Here is a 20,970-nt window from a genome sequence, read left to right as displayed (position 1 = left end):
ATTTCAATTGGGCAGTTGGTCACAGACAAAAGTATCCCAATGACATTGCAAATCAGCACAGGTAGGACCTAAATAATTGGCAAAGCTAATAGACATTCAATAGTGTAGAGGTTAAGACCACCAACTACACAGTCAGCTTGTCTCAGAGCTGTGTAACCCTAGGCCACTGGCATAACCTCATGGGGACTCAATTTCCTCATCTATAAAACAGGGATGCTAATGATAGTACCTATTAATGGATTTATTATGAGGATTAAATCTGTTAATATACAAGAGAGCTTAGAGCACTTGGATTAGCCCATTTTCTGTTGCAAGTAACAATACCACACACTGAATAGGTTTTAAAGGAAAGTAATTTTTGGCTCATGGTTTTGAAGTTTCAAGGTCAAAGGGTTGCATCTATTGGTGACATCTTGCTGGCAGAGCTCCGGGGTGGTGCAGGCATGACGTGGCAAGGGCAGAGTGCAAGTGTGTCTGTGTGTCTATGTGTATCCCTTCTGGTCACTCCCTTTCTCTTATAAAGCCACAGAATTCAGTCATGGGGGCTCTACCCAAAGACCTTGACTAAGCCTAATCACCTTCCCAAGGCCCCACCTCTAAACACCATGGTTCATAAGTTTTTCTCATGGAAAAGCCTCACAATGGGGATTAAAAGTGACACTTTAATCAGGTTTTGTATAGTACCCTCCAAGTTCAATACCCCAAAGCCTCGGGGTATAGTCAAGCACACCCAAACCCTGGCAGTACTGCTGGTGAGCAGGATGTGCTGTGTTTTCCATTTTCTTACAAAAGTTCTGGGGAGTATTCACCAAGGGTTTTGTAGGCTTATTATATCTCCCCAAAATATACGTTCAAGTCCTCAGAACCTTATTTGGAATTATGGTCTTTGCACATGCAGCCAGTGAAGAGAGAATCTACTAGGGTAACATGAGCCCCTAATCCAATCATTAATTAGGGTTCTTCAGAGAGACACAAAATACATAGGGAGCGGGGAGAGAGAGAGAGAGAATTAACTCATGTGATCTTGGAGGTTGAGAAATCCCTCCATAATAAAACTGCTGAACTGGTTCTGGGTCATTCATCTCCCATCAGCTGGGCCCCAGCTTTCTCTTTCTTTGTGTGTCTGTTTGTCTTTTCTCCATCCCCCATTGTCCCTCACTGGTTTCTGAATTAACAGCCTTATAGGTCTGCGCAAAGGTCTGAAGATGGGGGAAATGATGTCCCAGCTCAACCGGAAATATGGCATTTACCCTGCTAATCTTTTCCAGAAACACCTAGAAATAAAGTCTCAGCAGTTATCTGTAGTCAGAGTGAAACAAAAATAACCAGGACTTCTAATATGACTGCAGCCTTTACAAGATAAAATGGGGACAAAGACAGACATGCACAGAGAGAGAAGGCCAGGTGGTAAGAAGGACAGAGGTGGCAGTAGTGAGAGTGGGCACAAGGCATCCAAGAACTGGAAGAGAGGCGTGGAAACACCCTCCCTCACAGCCTGCAGAAGGGGCCAACCTTGCCCATACCCTGCTTTTGAAATTGGAGTCTCCAGAATTGTAAGAGAATAAATGTCTAATGTCTTCAGCCCCCAGTTTTTATTGATTTGTTACAGTAGGTCCCTAAAACAGAAACGAAGGGAAGCAAACCTGCTGGGCAAAGCTTTCTGCAGAATATAGTATCTGAATTAAATTTTTGAAAGTGGGAAAACAATCATAGACCAGAAAATGGGATTTAGGAATTTCAGAAGTACAGAGTGGAAAATAGATGGGTTTAGTTGAAGGTTAATTCTGTTTCTACTTATGTCATTGGGGGACAAGGATCAACTAGATCACAGGAGACAGAGACATGTGTGCAACATGTAGGAGGCCATCAGAGATATTTTTTCTCACTATAATTTCCTGAAGGTAGGACCCTATTGTGCAATTTCTTGTGACTTTAGCAGCTAAGCACAGCACTGTCCACCAAGTTGGCTAAAGAAAGATGGGTCGGATGATCTGGGAGTGGGAAAACCCAACAGCAGCACTGGATGCTCAGCTTGGAGCCAAAGGGCAACACGTTCCCTCTTTGTGAACTCTTCCCTCTGGATGTCAACATGTAGTCAGGATAGAATATTCAAAGCAGACAAAGAGACCAAATATACACATAGTGATGGAGAAAAAGAGTCTGCAGAATGAGGCTGGGTTTGAAGGATGGAAGACTGAAAGTGTAATGGTACTACTCCAAGAAATGCCAGGGCCAACCTGGAAGAGACGTGGGTCATAGGTGATGTGTAAAGACAAACATACCCATGTGAGGCTGCACCCTACCTGGATTTAGAGGGAGCTTCTTGGCAGAGGCTGGAGCTCAAGCAAGGTTTATGAGAGAAAGAAGCACAAGGAGACACAGAAAAACATTTAAGGCCGGTTCATGCACCACCTACAAGAGCTCCTTATGAAAACATCAGGCCTGACTACACCCATGGTCCCAAGAAAGCTCCATCCAACAGAACTCTCTGGCCATGCAAACCTCCCACACCCATGGCTTCAACAGAGCAGCCCCCAGGCAGGTGAAGCTATTGAGCACTTGAGGTACAGTTGGAAGGTGCCCAACGGGTCAGACAGCACAGTGCTGAATATCAGGTGGCCCAGAACTCACCAAAACACCCCACAAACAAGCAAAAGGAATATCCAGATTCAGGGTGCAGTAGGACTCTCTATAGAAACAAAACCAAGGACATGTATATGAACAGAGGAAGAAATTTATTTTAACATAACAAATTAGCTCACACATTGATAGAAGCTGGCAAGTCTAAACTCTCCATTGTGGGCCAACAGATTGGGGACCCAGAGAAAAACTGATGCTTCTGAGTCCAGAGGCATGTGCTGCTGAATTTCTTCTTGCTCAGGGGAGTCAGTATTTGTTCTACTCGGGACTTCAACTGACAGTCAATCTTTATGAGGGAGGACAATCTGCTTACTCGAAGTGTACAAATTAAATGTTATTCTTATCCAAAACCACCTCATAGAAACATCTAGATCGACGGTTGAACAATATCCATTCACTATGGTCAAGCCAAGTCGACACATAAGATTGACAACCATAGGAGAAGTTCTTTGAGAGAGTGGCCAAGAAAAAAATACAGGTTTGAGGAGAGGGAAGGGACATGAGAGACATACAGAACACCTTCCAAGAGGTGAGTCTTATTTACCTCTTTTTTTTATTATTTTTTTATTGATTGTTCAAAACATTACAAAGCTCTTGACATATCATATTTCATACATTAGATTCAAGTGGGTTATGAACTCCCATTTTTACCCCGTATACAGATTGCAGAATCACATCGGTTACACATCCACATTTTTACATGATGCCATATTAGTGACTGCTGTATTCTGCTACCTTTCCTATCCTCTACTATCCCCCCTCCCCTCCCCTCCCCTCCCATCTTCTCTCTCTACCTCATCTACTACAAATCATTTCTCTCCTTGTTTATTCCCCTTTTCCCTCACAACCTCTTATGTGTAATTTTGTATAACAATGAGGGTCTCCCTCCATTTCCATGCAATTTCCCTATTCTCTCCCTTTCCCTCCCACCTCATGTCTCTGTTTAATGTTAGACTTTTCCTCCTGCTCTTCCTCCCTGCTCTGTTCTCAGTTAATCTCTTTATATCAAAGAAGACATTTGGCATTTGTTTTTTAGGGATTGGCTAGCTTCACTTAGCATAATCTTCTCTAATGCCATCCATTTCCCTGCAAATTCCATGATTTTGTCATTTTTTTAGTGCCGAGTAATACTCCATTGTGTATAAATGCCACGTTTTTTTTTTTGTCCATTCATCTATTGAAGGGCATCTAGGTTGGTTCCACAGTCTAGCTATTATGAATTGTGCTGCTATGAACATCGATGTGGCAGTATCCCTGTAGTATGCTCTTTTAAGGTCTTCAGGGAATAGTCCGAGAAGGGCAATAGCTGGGTCAAATGGTGGTTCCATTCCCAGCTTTCCCAGGAATCTCCATACTGCTTTCCAAATTGGCCGCACCAATTTGCAGTCCCACCAGCAATGTAGAAGAGTACCCTTTTCCCCACATCCTTGCCAGCACTTGTTGTTGTTTGACTTCATAATGTCTGCCAATCTTACTAGAGTGAGATGGTATCTTAGGGTGGTTTTGATTTACATTTCTCTGACTGCTAGAGATGGTGAGCATTTTTTCATGTACTTGTTGATTGATTGTATGTCCTCCTCTGAGAAGTGTCTGATCAGGTCTTTGGCCCATTTGTTGATTGGGTTATTTGTTATCTTATTGTCTAATTTTTTGAGTTCTTTGTATACTCTGGATATTAGGGCTCTATCTGAAGTGTGAGGAGTAAATATTTGTTCCCAGGATGTAGGCTCCCTATTTACCTCTCTTATTGTTTCTCTTGCTGAGAAAAAACTTTTTAGTTTGAGTAAGTCCCATTTGTTGATTCTAGTTATTAACTCTTGTGCTATGGGTGTCCTATTAAGGAATTTGGAGCCTGACCCCACAATATGTAGATCAGAGCCAACTTTTTCTTCTATCAGGTGCAGAGTCTCTGATTTGATATCAAGCTCTTTGATCCATTTTGAGTTAACTTTTGTGCATGGCAAGAGAAAGGGATTCAGTTTCATTTTGTTGCATATGGATTTCCAGTTTTCCCAACACCATTTGTTGAAGATGCTATCCTTCCTCCATTGCATGCTTTTAGCCCCTTTATCAAATATAAGATAGTTGTAATTTTGTGGATTGGTCTCTGTGTCCTCTATTCTGTACCATTGGTCCACCCACCTGTTTTGGTACCAGTACCATGCTGTCTTTGTTACTATTGCTCCATAGTATAGTTCGAAATCTGGTATCGCTATACCACCTGACTCACACTTCCTGCTTAGAATTGCTTTTGCTATTCTGGGTCTTTTGTTTTTCCATATGAATTTCATAATTGTTTTATCTATTTCTACAAGAAATGCCTTTGGGATTTTGATTGGCATTGCATTGAACCTATAGAGAACTTTGGGTAATATTGCCATTTTGATGATGTTAGTTCTTCCTATTCATGAACAGAGTATATTTTTCCATCTTCTAAGGTCTTCTTCTATTTCTCTCTTTAGGATCCTCCCAATGTTAGTTTTGGGTGCTGTTTTTCATTCCTCTTCTTGTAGTGTTTTGCTGAAAATGCCTTGCAGTGATGGTTTTCTGGCTGCGAATTCTTTTAACTTTTGTTTATCGTGAAATATTTTAATTTCATTGTCAAATCTGAAGCTTAATTTTGCTGGATACAGTATTCTTGGCTGGAATCCATTATTTCTCAGCGTTTGAAATACGCTGTTCCAGGATCTTCTTGCTTTCAATGTCTGTGATGAAAAATCGGCCGTTAACCTAATTGGTTTACCCCTGAATGTAATCTGCCTCCTTTCTCTCGTTGCTTTTAATATTCTCTCCTTGTTCTATATGTTGGATATCTTCATAATTATGTGTCTTGGAGTTGGTCTATTAGGGTTTTGTATGTTTGGGGTCCTGTAGGCTTCCAGGATTTGGCAATCCATTCCATCTTTCATATCTGGGAAGTTTTCTAGGATTATTTCATCCAACAGGTTGTTCATTCCTTTGGTTTGAATCTCTATACCTTCTTCTTTCCCGATGACTCTCAAGTTTGTTTTTTTTTATAACATCCCATATCTCTTGGATAGATTGCTGGTGATTTTTTAGCTTCCCCTCTGTGTTGACTATATTCTTTTCAAGTTGATAGACTTTGTCTTCATTATCTGATGTTCTGACTTCTATTTGATCTAGTCTATTTGTAATATTCTCATTTGAGTTTTTAATTTGGTTTATGGTTTCCTGCATTTCTAGGATTACTCTTTGATTTTTTTTTTAAATCTCTATCTCCTGGTATAGCTCGTTCTTTGCCATTTCAATTTGCCTATTTAATTCGTTTTCAAAGTATACTTTCATTGTTTGGACTTGCTGTCTAAAGTCTCCTCTAAGATTCCATTCCATCTGAGTCAGGTATGCCTTGAGTTCTTTCTCTGTCCATTTTTCTGAGGCCTCTAGGTTCTCCTGTGAATTTAAGTTATCCTGCATTGTTTGTAATCCTTTTTTCCCTTGTTTTTTCATGGTGCTCACGTTGCTTTCCAACTCTGTTTGACTGCTGTGTTTCTGTTTTCTTCTTTAAATTTGTTTTGGTTTTTATAGTTCCAATATCTCTCCTTTGTGTTGGGAGACAATGTTTAGAGATGTTGGGTTTAATTGTGCTTTAAGGTAAATTCATTAGTTTCATTAGAGGCCTACAGAATTTGATGGCATTTATAGAATTGAGGTTTGAACTTAGGATTTTATGATGAGGTCGGGCGCTTTGATGGTATGGAGGTTAGTATATGTTAGCTTCTTTGGGGGGTTGCTCAAATGAAGGTGGATATTAACAAGAGAATAGACAGGAGTACTTGGGGGTAGTTAAGGGCTTAGGCGGACTATGGACTGATTCGTAGCATTCATCTATTTGCATTTAGTAAGTTGTACGTAATCTGGGTGGTCATGCTTAAGAGGAAAGATGGGGAAAAGGTAAGGAAGCAAACCAAGAAAGAGAGAGGGAGAGAGGAAAGAAAGAGAAAAGAATAGAAAGGAAAAGGAAATGATAATAAAAAAATTATAATAACATGCAGTAAAATAGAAATGACAATTAAAAAAATAATAGTATAATTGTAGAAAAGAAAAAAAATTAAAATTAAAAAAAAATTAAAAGAAAAAGGGGCACTGTTAGGCTTCTATTTTCTTTGCTTCCAGTAGGTGGTGCTATGCCTTCCGGGCCAAGATTTTGCCCTCCAGCTATAGGAAACAGTCCGTGTGAGGCCGCTCCCTCCTTCCCTCACTGGTGTCTCTCAAAACCTGTTAGCTTAGGTTAATTCCTGGTTTCTAGTCCCCTGGCTTCTCCTGTGAGCCAGGTCTATCCTCGTGTGATACCTCTCGGCAGTTCAAACTGTACTTTGTGCTTGCAGTTTCCTGGACGTGGAGCCGTGGCTTTTGGGAACCGGCACCTTATTGTTTTGACTCCCTCCGCTAGCCCCTCCTCCTAGAGCTGGCGAAACAGGTTTTCTTTTCACCTCTGGTGCGAGGGAGGAGTTGGGGGTCAGGTGCCTTTACCTTTCCCCCATGCCTCTACTCATGTTCACTCTGTTAATCACGCCCCCGAAAGCCAGGGAGAGATTTTATGTGATTTTCCCCACTGTATGGAAGATGGTTTTAATGTCACAGACCTGTTCTATGGCTGAATGAGCTGCGATCAGTCGAAAACTGGCAATGGTGACGACGTCAGCTCTCCAAAATGGTGGCCGCTGGCTTCCTCAGTGGTCTGACAGGTGTGGAGGATAGAACTGGACTGCTTCCTTCCCCTGTCTCAAACCCAGAATTCAGCACTGAGCACAGTGAGGGCACAGCTGGCAGGCGCCCGCAGAATCAGCAGCGCCGTATCTCTGCGTTGCTAGATCGCCGTTTCCCGGAGCCTGCGGCAGTCTCTAGCAGAGGAGCGAGTCGCTGAATAAGCAGCTTGAATCTCCGTGCGGACAAATCGCTGGCGGTTGAGCCCCAGTAACGGATCCTCGGGCGATGGAAATCCTTCCTCTAGGTTTTGGTGCACCCCAATTTTGCTGGAAATTCCTAACAAGATAGCTTTGGCTGTTCTAACTCGTCATTCACCTGCACAGTGATGCGGTACACGGGGGTGATGCACTCCATTCGCCGCCATCTTCCCAATCTCCTTATTTACCTCTTGACTCAAAGAAATGATATCATAGAGAGAGTTGGAGAAATTTGACTATGAATCAGATTTTAGTAATACCAAAAAGCAGCCTTAATTATGTTAGGTATGATGATGATGTTGAAAACTATCCATATTGTTTAAAGATGCATAGATAAGTGCACAGGGTGAAATGATCTTTCGTGAAATTTGCATTCGACTAATTCCATAAGAAAATGAAGCATAGATAGCAAAAAAACGTGGTATTTGTTGAAATCCGATGATGGATATGCAAGGGTGTGCTATACTCTTGTCTGGGGTAATTTGTGAAAGGTATCATTTAGACATTGTGCACACTCTGTAAACTGCGGCCAGAGGATTCCATACTGAGAACAACTGCACCTGCTAAACTGTCATTATTTTTTAAATACCTTCATGGATTCCCTCAATGCTCTTTTTGCCTTTTCAAATTCACGACTGCAAAAGCAAAATGGCTTTCTATCCTTTGCCACATAAAAACAATCAGATTGGGAATTATGCTAATACCGTTTACCCACGTTCTGTGGAGAACATTTGCAAATTCCCACTGTGAGAGTATTTCTACATATTAGTAAAACATTAGGTGGCAAGAAAAAAATGCATGTCGAGGGTTTTCAAAGTGTGTTAATGGTAGGCTGGTGCACTACTGGCTAGTTCGGTTGAAAGATGTTCCAGGACTGTTTTTATCTAAATTTATATTTTATTCAGAACTCAAAGACAGCAATATCATGTAAATCCCAGAACACTTCATACTCTCCCTGAATGCACCATTATTTTGGCAATCTTAAAGGGAAAATAATAATTCCACAATTTCATGTGGAGCTGTGAATGTAGCAAATGACTAGTGAAAGAAGAACATGCTTGCAATTTATTTTAATGTTTCTACAGAGCATGTACACAAATGAGATTTGCAATAAGGGACAGACATATCTTCCACAAATCCCTAATTGATCTTTGTAGGTTTTGAAATATTTTCTAATGCTCTGAAAGAAAAAGAAATAGCTTTCCTTTATTTAAAACCAAAGGCTTTTCTCAGTAATAAATTTTAACTTTAGAACTCAGTAGGATATCCCTTGAAAAGAAATAAAACAATTGAAACACTTTTATCTTACTGAAATGAGTGTTCCCCCATGTTGTCTGCAAGTAATAATTATAGCAATAAATGCTGCATAGTTTGGGGGATATATACATAAACATATCCCTGTGTTCCACAGACAGCCAAATTTCCCATTGTAATTTCTAAGGCAAGTGTCTAGGTTCTATCTGAATTTGAAAGAAAAATGAAAACCATAGCCCAAGCTCATCTAAGCATCCACATGAGAAATATTATAAGTGAGTGTAAGACTGAAAGGCCCTGGGAAAGAGAGCCCTTTTGTCCCCACTACTTGGATGAGGGCTATCCTGCTCTCTATAGCCCCATCTGAACCTGTGCCATCTTTGTTTGCAGAGGTAATAGTAGATACCAATATATACACTATGAAATTGTTCCAAGGAAGATTCACAGTTCAGTTTCTTAGTTCCCTTGAAAATCCATGTTCAATTCAGAATGTGGATTGCTGTGCTACCAATAGGTCTCCCTGGCAGGACTCAACTGTAACCCAACATGTCCATAGGTGTGGGGACAGAACCATCTTTGCTCTTCTGGGAGCTCACTTGTTAACAGAAAATTAATATAAAACCATTGAAAAGTAAATCCTGAACGACAGCTTCTAAAAAATTCCTATTTAAAATAGGAATCTTTTCTTCAGGTGAAGTATAAACTGACACCTAGTAGATATGTAATTTCACAAAGTCAAAGAAGGATGTTTAATAGTGAAAATCAGAAAACAATATTGGAAAGTTTTAAATATTTTGTCAAGGGCTGGGGATGTGGCTCAAAGCGGTAGCATGCTTGCCTGGCATGCGTGCGGCCCGGGTTCGATCCTCAGCACCACATACAAACAAAGATGTTATGTCTGCCGAAAACTAAAAAATAAATATTAAAATTCTCTCTCTCTCTCTCTCTCTCTCTCTCTCTCTCTCTCTCTCATAAATAAATAAATAAATAAATAAATAAATAAATAAATAAATATTTTGTCAATGTATTCTTCCAGGGTGATAGATTTTCAAAGCTTTGATCATTTTTCATCAGACTGATTACCATAACAGGTATAATACACTTAGTGCCCAACTGCAAACATTGTTGAATTACCAGAGAATATTTATCCATGATACATAGTAAAATGGCAGTAAATAGAAGCTTTCTTTAAAACTGTTAAAAACAATCAGGCTGTATCATGACCACTGTTGTTTAGCAGAGGCAAAGGAAACCGGAGAGTTCATTCTGGTATGAATCAGATGTCTATGAGAGGAGCCCCTATCCACCCAGAAGACTCAGTTATGCAGCAGTAAGATAGGAAGTAGTGGACTGGTTGAAACCAGATTCCAAATGCATGCCCACCGTGCAATGAGCTATTCTTTTCAAAACACCACAATGCCATACCCAGGTCACTCAAACCTGCATGTGATATTAAAATTGCACATGACTCATTGGGCATGTTAAATGAATTGCATCTCATAATTATCTAACTAGCAATGAAGCATCCTTTAACTGACCTGGGTGGGTCATATAAAGAGTTGTTAAATATAATGACAGTACCCATTAGAAATGAAAGCCATTGAAATGCATGTTGGTGGATGATCATCGGACATGACTGAGAGCTCCCGTGCTCTCTCCCAGCAAGCCCCAGTTCTTTCATGGGGAGGGTTAGTCCATACAGAATGCCAGCTTGTCAGAACCCTGAGCAGGGCAGGAGGCAGAAACGGCATGCAGCTGTGAATCACCACTGAGCCTCGACACCTGCTCCATCCATGTCTAGTAAATAAAAATAAAATTTAAAGTCTTATTCACACGTTTATGGACTCTTAAGAGCTTTCTTCTTTATGGTTTTGCTTTAGGCAGAGCGTGTGTGAGAGCGTGTGTGTGGAAGAGAGAAAGAAGCACGTGAAAGACAAAGATTAATAGCTCTCGGGAAGATCAAGGCCTTCTGATTAGCTCACCTCTTGCAGGCATTCATCCATCACTCATCTAAAACACCTTATAATAGTCTGATTGAATGGGAGGGTGATTTTTATGATGTGAGTTAAATGGAAATTAGGGGGATTTTTGAAACTCTAACATATGGCCCTATTGATGACTTTCCCAACAAATTTTTCATGTGGTCATAATCTAAATTTAAATAAGATTCTACAGGGGAAATGCTAGGGTATTCAGGCCCTAAGCCCTCAAACTTCCTCGGAGAACAATAAAAATCAAATTTCCTGAAGTCAAAGGAAAATTTGAGGCAAGTGGAAAATTAATGTTCGTGGGGGGAAAAAAGCACCTTAAGAAGAAATTCTCTGCAAGTGTCTTTCTTAACAATGGTTCTAAACCAGAATTGAAATAGACAGCAGAGATTTTTGATAAGGCTGCAGCCAGTAATGCTACAAGGTTTCTTAAAGAAGGTTTGCAAGGCAGCGAGTACAAATATCAACATGAAAGGGCTTTAATTGAGGCCACAGCACCTTCCAGAACATCCCTAGAGATAAGATGTATGTGGTAAAATTTACTTAATAACCTTTGTGACCATTTTTAGTTAAAAAATGTTTTTTAATTATAAAAGAAACACATGCTTATTGTAGAAAATTTTTTAAATGCACCAAAGTATAAAAAAGAAGATAATAATCATTTTAGGATCTCAAGACCTAGAGATAATAGCTATTAAATGGCTATTATCATATTGGTATCTTTTAATTCTTTTTTAAAGAAAGTTTTCATATTCTAACATATTTGAGAGTGTGCTACTTATAAATTGAATATCCTCCTGGTTAATTTCTTACAGACTCCATATGTCCCAGTGCCATTAAATACTCTGTAAAATTCCTTTTAAATCCTAAAAATATGAATATCTGCAGTGCATTAAATCTATCAGAACCATGTTTTAACAATTAGATTTTTAATTTTCTTTCTCAACTACCAAAATACTTGGGCCAAATTCTACACATTTGCTATATTAAGATTCTACATCATGTGCAACCAGAAGAATAAGAAATTATACTCCATCTAGGTATGATGTGTCAAAATTCGTTCTACTGCCATGTATAACTAAGTAGAACAAATTTTAAAACTGTATCAGAACACATATGAACTAAAAGTTGATGTATTGTTTCTTACTATGAGAGAGAACTTAGGAATCTATTGATTAGATGCCAAAACATAGGGACTTGTGGCATTTTTAGTTGTTCTTGAGGAAGGAAGGGCCACATAATATAAACAGATTATCCCCTGATATTTGGGAATGTCTGATCACTTCAACATAGCACATTGGAAGTGGTATTCACAAACCACTTCATGTCCCACCTGCCAAAGGAAATCGGAGTTCTGGGAAAAGTCATCATGGGAGGAATTGGAATTAACAGAATAAGACGGAATAAGAACTAGATTCCCCCATTGTGTTAATCAGCTTTGAATCACTGCAATAACACTCCTGAGATAAGTTGTTTGGCTTATAGTTGAAGAGTTTTCAGACCAAGGTCAGTTGGCCTCACTGTTTGGGGGCTGTGAGGAGGCAGAACATCATGGCAAGAGAGTATACAGTGGAGTTAGCCTCTCACCTCAAGAAGCAAAGAGAGACAGGAAAGGGCTGGGGTCTCAATGTCCCCTTCAAGGGCACACCCCCCAATGACCTGACTTCCTGAGACCTGTCTAGCATAGACCTCACCTCTTAGAGGTCTCACCACCTCCCATCAGGGAGGGAAGCACACCTTCAACCTATGGGCCTTCAGATCTGAAGTATAACACAGAAAGAGGAGAAGTGCCCCACATGTGGAGGGGGGGTGTCAGTGTGGGAGGTGGCAGGCACCCCTCAGGCCACAGGAATTGCCTCCCTTGTTCCCTGTGGCTCTGAGTCCACGAGCGTGTCGGGACTCAAACTCCTCACCCGGAAAGGGTTTTCCTGCCGTGCTCAGGGAGCTCCTAGAAATGGAGCACGTGGTGGGTCCACACAGTACTGGATGTGGAACGGTCCCAGTCAATTCATTATGGTGATTATTAACAACATACTTGATACATATGATACACTTCGATACACTGCAGTTATTGGAATACCATAGTTAGAATGATATGGCTCTATTATAGCACAGTTTTAAATATATAGTTAGCCAATGGGCTGGGGTTGGAGCTCAGTGGTAGATACGCCTGTCTAGCATGTGTGAGGCACTGGGTTCGATTCTCCCCACCACATATAAATAAATAAAGGCTCATCAACAACCAAAAAGATATTTTAAAAAATAATATAATTAGTCAAGATGGCTATTGTGAATGTAGCTACATAGCCAATTCTTGATATTCCCCAAGTCTGCCTCTGAGGACTTAATCAACTGTGGATCAAATATATTTAAAATAATAAATGACTGTGTCTGTACTGAACATGTACAGGCTTTTCTTCTCACTAGTACATAAACAATGTTGTTTAACAGCTATTTTCATTGTATTATGTATTATTAGAAAAACCTAGAGCTGATTTAAAGTACAGGGGAAGCTAGGCACAGAGCACTAGCTTTACCACTTTATGTAAGGGATTAGGCATCCACAAATTTTACCCAAGGGGGGCCCTGGAACCAAGCCCTTGTGGATATAAAGGGAGGACTGAACATACTATGCTTTGTAATATACTATATCATTAGTACTCTCAATACTTTTTATTAATGGTGTGATATAGAAAATAGAAGGGTATTTGCATTTTCAGGACTCAAATATACTTATTTATTTTCATATGTGTGTGTGCATGTCTATGTATACATATTTACTTGTGTCTGTGTGTGTATCAAGTAGATTCTTAGAAAAACTAGTTTTGAAAGAATGCAAGAGTATTTTTTAACTCAGGAGGTGATGATTGGGGAAGAAAATTGAGGTCTTATTTTAATATTGATTGTAAGTCAATTTGGGGCAACAAATACAGGAAATTTCCATGGAGCAGAATGAGATTGCTTTAACCCTAAATGCTCTGAGAATTAGTTATCATCATAAGTCATGTTTTAGAGAAAGATATAAATAGGGAAGGGGAAGAATCAGGAAGAGAATCAGAAGAAATTTACTTCACCAGCAGAAAAGAAGCCAACTGGGAACAGAGAAGTAAGTTACCTAGGAAAGAGGGTTGCCACACAGCACCCCGGGAATCTAGCCACCCCAGCCTCTAGCTAGCACCTGGGCAGCCTGAGCTGCCTCCTCCCCATCTCTATGTTCCCTAAGATGCAGAAACACTGCGGGGGGGCCCCATTACTGGACCGGCATTCAACACAGACTGTTATTAGAAATGGATGTTCTACACTGGGGGAAATTAAATGAAGTGGGGAGTAAATGAAGTCAAAGGGGGAAATTTAAAAAGTGATTTTATTAGAGAAGAACCTGCGTGTGAGTCACTCGTGATTAGACACCACAACAACTGGAACTTGTAATCTCACCCCTCTGCCGAGGACCGGTCCTTGGGAAAGACACAATCTCATCCCATTATCTGAAGTGAATTTTTAAAACTCCTGTAAAAGAAAACTAAGACACCATTTTCACTTGTGCTTTATAATAAATCTAAATGCCTCGCTAATTGCCTGTCACCACTACAAATAGTATTTGCTTTTCAGGGAGCTTTTTATAAAGGCCTTGGAAATAAATCAGAACTTTTAATTCATTTGAAGACAGAAAGAAAGCTGATGGTAGGGAGGGGCTCTACGATCCTCTGAAGGGGGCTACGGTGTACTACTGGGAGGAGGTAATCAAAAGCCTGCTCCAAACAGTGGCCTGTACAGTAAAAACGTTAATTGTTTATGTGTTTTTCCCCTTGGAATCCAAAGCCACAATGATTAAAGCCACTGTCTGCAAGAGGCACTGGGTATAACATCCAGGCAGGACTCAGGGGGTTGAGGTCCCCCATCTCCTGGGCAGGGCCAGGAGTTCCCAGAGCTGATTTCATGATGACAACTCTAAGTGCCACATGTAGCTGGATGATATTTCTTTTTATTTCTGAAAAGTAGAATTTAATATAAGATCAAACCGTACCACTTACAGTTCCAGACCCTTCAAAATTGCTTCTGAAATTCTACCAACCCTCTCACAGGAACCTCACGCCTCAACAGGAAAGGTTTTATCAGAATGTATCTGCTGAGCCGTGCCCTGCTGACTTCTTCAAAGAATGGCTGTGTTCAAATGCAATGTTCTAAAATTGAGTCGCAGAACTTGAACTCATTGGCTGACAATGATCATGAGAACAAAGTCACTGCCGCAGAAACACCTTAAGATTTCAGTAAGAAAAGTGTCAAAGTAATAAGATTTAGGATGAAAAAAAAAAACCTGTATCAAATAATGAAGGGGTGAGTGAGCAAACAAAGGATTTTTAGGTTATAAAAATACACGGATACTGCAATAATGAGTACATATCACTGTGCATTTGCCCAACTCACAGAACACGGAGCACCAAGAGTGAGCCCTAATGCCAGCCGCGAGCTCTGCGTGATAGTGGGGACACACCACTCAAATGTGGGTGTTGGTTGTGGGGGAGATGGCATGTGTGGGGGCAGAGAGCACCGGAGCTGTCTGTACCTTCCTCTCTCTGCTCTAAAACATCAAGTCTATTCTTAAAACTATTTATAGCGAATTATTAATGAATGTCCTTACATTTCACTCAAAATCAAACTGGACCTTTTTATTTTTTCAGTGTGATTGTGACTTCCTTTAATCTGGAAGGTTTTCCTTCTCTTGTCTTGAGAAGGACGTGGATGTAGAATCTCTGGACAGGGGGTAATAGAAGATGGGAAGCCTAAGGCTGAGGAAGTCCAAATTACCCCTCAGGTCGACACACCAAGCAAGAGCCCGAGCAGCCCCAGGACTCAGGCACCCAGCTCCTTCCAAAGTGTCTCAGAACCACACTGATCCCCCATGGCAACCCTCCCCTAGTCTTCTCACCCACCCAGGACACTCACTCACAAGCAAATTCTTCAGTGGCTGGAGGAACCGTCTGCATGGAAATAGACCACGCTGCGGTAGCCAAGTCTCTACCAGGCAATTCTCAACTTGACCAATACACACTTTAGCATTTTGTTGCTGGCCATAAAAAAAAATTGGATGTTATTTAAAATGTGTCAAAGTCATACCCTTGTAGGAACCAGAGAGAGAAATATTCCAGGTATGTGCCTCTACCTGGGCACTTCTACCAATCCATTTCCTAACAAAGCCGAAATATTCCTGATGAGATGTCATGGAAGAATGAGTAGGTGTAAGGTCTTTACTATTTGTAAACAATGCAAATAATCAAAGTAAGACAATGTGACATGAGGCAGTACCAATAATGAGGTAGTGCTTCCCAATGTCACTGTGTGAAATGCTGGTAACCCTCCCATCCATAAGTACTTCTATTACTCCCATTTTACATGTGAGGAAACTGAGTCTCAGGAACTCTGAGTAAAATGACTAAGGTCAAGGAGGTCAGGAGAGAGCCAGGGGTCTGGGTTCCAAGCTCAGGTCACCTAGGACATCACCCAGCACCTCAGGGCCATTCCCTTTAATTCTAGGACAGTTATCAGGTCTAGGCTCTCCATCTGGTTTAAAATAAAAGTTATTGTACTTTTCAGATCAAAACTGTGTCACATAACCTTAAGATGGCACCATCACTGAGTTATTTTGGTCATTTTCATGGACAATTTAGATCTAATCAACAATAGAATAACCAACACTTAACAGACCTCCAAGATGAATTGACCATATTACAGGCAATATAATACAGACCCAGGCTAAGAATGGATTTGTTGGGTGTACAGACACACGTGATGTTATGGTTAGGATGTGAGGTGTCCCCCAAAAGTTCATGTGTGAGACACTACAGAAGGTTCAGAAGAGAAATGATTGGGTTGTGAGAGTCTTAACCCAATCAGTGATTTAATCCCCTGATAGAGACTAACTGGGTGGTAACTGAAGTGGTGGGGTGTGGCTGGAGGAGGTGGGTATTAGGGTGAGACTTTGGGGTATATATTTGTATCTGGAGAGTAGAGTCTCTCTCTGCTTCCTGATTACCATGATGTCAGCTGCTTCCCTGGGTCACACCGTGATGTTCAGCTTCATCTCAAGCCCTGAGAAATGGAGCCAGCCTTCTGTGGACTGAGACCTCTGAAACCATGAACCCTCAAATAAACTTCTCTTCCTCTATAGTTGTTCTGGACAGATCCTTCAGTCACAGCAGTGAGAAAGCTGACTAAAACACATGATAAAAATAATTTTATTATTTATTATGAAAACACTGGAATTATGTAAATCTAAAGTATAAGAGAAGGCAGGGAATGTGTTTAATAGAATCGAAGATTCACTAGGTGCAGAGAAGCAAAATCCTTCCAAGTAAAATGATTTATAAATTAAAGGCAAGTAATGACCATGTATTATAAATTATGCCTTTCCTACTCTCTATGTATTGTAAAGTGCTTCCTACAATCCAACAAAACCTAGCATGACAGGAAGGAAATGAGGAAAATAATTTTAAGAATCACAGGCGTTGGTGGGTAAGTAGCCATGGAAGGCAGCTGGGCTTCTGGGTTTACAGAGGCGAGTGATCTTGAAGAGACTGAAGAAGATGTGGCAATAAATCTAATTAAAATATAATGTGTGTAGGAGAAACAATAGGATGCTATCATCTGTCGCCACTGACACCCTCACCCTGAGAATGAAGGGGAAAACTTTTTGAGGAGAATGGAGTTTTTTTTTTTATGAGCCACATAAAGTTTCTAATATTTTAATGGAAGAAAAAAACTATGCAAGGTATTCGTCAGCCAAGCAACTTATTTATTTAAGTGGTAAGCTACAGAAGTTTTCAGGGAGATGGCTCTCAAGGAGCTTACCTTGAAACAAGTGGGCCATAAATAGTCACTGGGTGTCCTTAACCTGAGCTCACAACCACACACTGACCTGAGCAGCATCAGGAAATCAGACCCGGGAAATCTTGCAAATAGAATCTGGCCCCCGCCTTTGTCCAAGGTTGATGGATTTACTGATAATTCACATCTAGTCTCCGGCTTTCCAAGAAAGCAAAGAAGAAGAGGAAAAAGGCTTTACTTGTCACATTCCAGTAAAGACAGATTATTCAGAGGTCACCAAACTGACCGGAAAAGCACTTGAGAAAGAATGCTTGAATTGCTCACGAGCGTCTTTTAAATACCTCCACCCATTTTTCTCCATATGTGTGCTTTATTTTAAAAATAGAATAGAAGAAATGATACTTCGAATTTTCCAGTCCTATGAAATTGGAAGATCAAAATCCAAGAGAAATACGATACAAGCCACATGTGTGATTTCATAGTTTTCAAACACTTAAACAGTTAAATGAAAAGAATTTCAATTATATATTTCAACCTGCTATACCTAAAATATTGCAATTTGCGATTGACACAAAAATATTAATAAGATGCATATATTCTTTTTGTCATATTAAGTCTTAAAATCTAGTGATTTTTTTTCCACTTACAGCTGGACTCAATGTGGACACACCACATTTTGACTGCTTGGTGGCCCCATGTGGTCAGGTGCTATCTCACTGGACAGCCCAGAATTAAGAATATCTCATGTTATGAGTTTTCAAAAATCTAATACTGTAAATTAGAATTTGATTATAAAATACATTCCATGCTACAACACTGTCTTATTGCCAATTAAAGGAGAGGAAACCATTTTTTAAGTTGAACAAAAGTTCATCTTAAAAGGCTTATCTCTTACTCTTAAATATCTTGATTAGGTGATCTTCCTGTATGCTAAACAAATATCATAGTTTTCATCACTTAGGAATTACATAATTGGAGAGAAAGAATTGGAGACTTATTAGTGCAATAACTCCAACCTCCTTTTTTTAAATACCTTTATTTTATTTATTTATTTATTTATGTTTATGTGGTGCTGAGGATCGAACCTCACACCTGCTAGACGAGCTCTCTACCCATAAGCCACAACCGTAGCCCACCAACCTGCTTTTAATAAGAGAGATCCAGAAATAACCAAAATTAAAAATAATAACATTGAACATTCCCTATATATCAGATAGCATGATCATATAACCCCTAAGCACATGAAATAAGTCGTATTATTAATTCTATTTGAAAAAATTAAAAATGAGATTTGGAAAACTAAATATCTTGCTTAGGGTTGCACTGCCAGGAAGTAGTGGAGGCCACATCAAGCCCTGGCCTCCCAGTGTGTGCACATGGAGCACCTCTTTGTTGGAATAACTTTTTGTTCACAGCTAGTAGCTACGAGCAGCTCAGAGTGCTAGGAAAACCTACGCTTGTACAGGCCTGACAGGAATACCTGCAGGGTGGAATGCTCTGCTCTAGCGAGCCGTCTGTGAAACCACATCCTCAGTACTTGTGGTTAGTGTTGCCAAGCTACCAGACTACCAGGTCAGGAGTCTGAGAGTCAGGTGCTTCATGGCATGAAATCCCCAACTCATAAGGCCCCCCTCTCTTAGGGACAAAGACCCTTCCAGACTGCCTTCCACCACAACAGCAACATTTAGTGCTTCCTCGTAGTGCGGTTACATTAGGCATAAGATGATTGGCTTATAGACTTTAAGATGCTTATGTGTGATTGGCAGGCACGCCCTACCTGAACCCTATAACAGCTGTATGCATTCCAAAAATAAACTGAGCTACTGGACAATGACCTGGGATAGGGGCTCCAGCCAGTTCTCTCACCAGCTCCCAGAGTCTGTGTGTTGATTCTGCGTCTCTACCCCCGAGACAAGGTAGCCAAGTGACCATCGACCATGAAGGCACATAGGAACACATACACCTCTTCACAATCACAGGCCCCTGGGCAGCCAAAATCATTCAGAAGTCTTGCGAGAAGACCATGGACTTACACTTCCATCAGGAATTTTGTAGGGTGGCTTCCAAGGGCTGGGTTTCAGGCCTGCTTGTACTTTCCCATAACTTCAGAGGGAAACATTTCACTGGAAGAAGAAGAAGGAGGAGGAGGAGGAGGAGGAGAAGAAGAAGAGGAGGAGGAGGAGGAGGAGGAGGAGGAGAAAGGAAACAGACTTCTGTGAAGACTTAACTGCAACTAGCCTAACATGCTTTTGGAGTGCTGTTCAAGAGCCCAGACCAGGAGCTGTGACCAAACCATCATTTGGGCCCATTGTTATGAGAAAAGAGGTCATGGTCTCTTTGTTCTCTAAAAACATAAAATACTTATTTTCTTCTGGACATTTAAGACGATTACCATTATAACAATAAAGAAGAAGAAGTGTGTGAGAGGAAAATGAAGAAGGAAAGGGGAAGAAAAAGAGGGAGAAATATGGGGGAAAAAACAACCCAAACAGAACATTATGACAGCAAGGCATTTGGAAACTCTCTCTCTCTCTCTCTCTCTCTCTCTCTCTCTCTCTCTCTCTCTCTCTCACACACACACACACACACACACACACAGATTTGAGAAATCTCCACTCTGTTGAGTGCTTCCCTCTAGTGTCTGAAATGCTGAATACAGATTTATTCTATGGGGGAAAAAAAATCTTCATAAATTCAGTTCTATGGCAGCTCCAGAATCCAACCAACTTTAATTTTAATGATAACTCCAAAAAAAAAAAAACCACAAAAGTGGACAATTTTTCAGCTTAGGTTACATCCTTACAAATTGTGGACTGTTTTTATTTCAGAGTGATTTAAATTACAATATTTTTTGAGAGGTAGGTGAAGAAACTGTTCACAAATCTAAGCAAGTCAGCTTACACTGAGTACATGGATATATTTTCAAAAAATGTCAGTGTAAAGTCTGGGCCAGTATATATACTGATATGCTTTTCTGAAAAATGTCAACGTAAAGACTTGACTCTGTTTTTCATTTGGTAAATTGGTTGTTTGGTTTTGGGGTGTTTGAAGGTTTGTTGTGTTTTTTTTTTTTCCTTTATTTCTTGTTTTTGTTTTTGTGAGGGTTTAGGTTTTATTTGCTTGCTTGCTATATACATTCTTAGCTGGAATTTTCACTTCTCATTTTGATCCATGAGTGGTAAAGCCTTGTTGTTACTGTCTACAGAATAATTAAAAGTAAGAGTGCAACTTGAAAGCAATAAAACACAGTAAATACTAAACCACTTCAGGCGTTTCTGTGTGTCAATATGAAGCTGATTTATGTTTCAGAAACATCCATGTTATTAAACAAAGCCACCACA

This window comes from Urocitellus parryii, chromosome 9 (assembly GCF_045843805.1).
Source record: "Urocitellus parryii isolate mUroPar1 chromosome 9, mUroPar1.hap1, whole genome shotgun sequence".
NCBI lineage: Eukaryota > Metazoa > Chordata > Mammalia > Rodentia > Sciuridae > Urocitellus > Urocitellus parryii.
The sequence above is the reverse complement of the archived record's forward strand: the minus strand, read 5'-3'. Positions refer to the sequence as shown.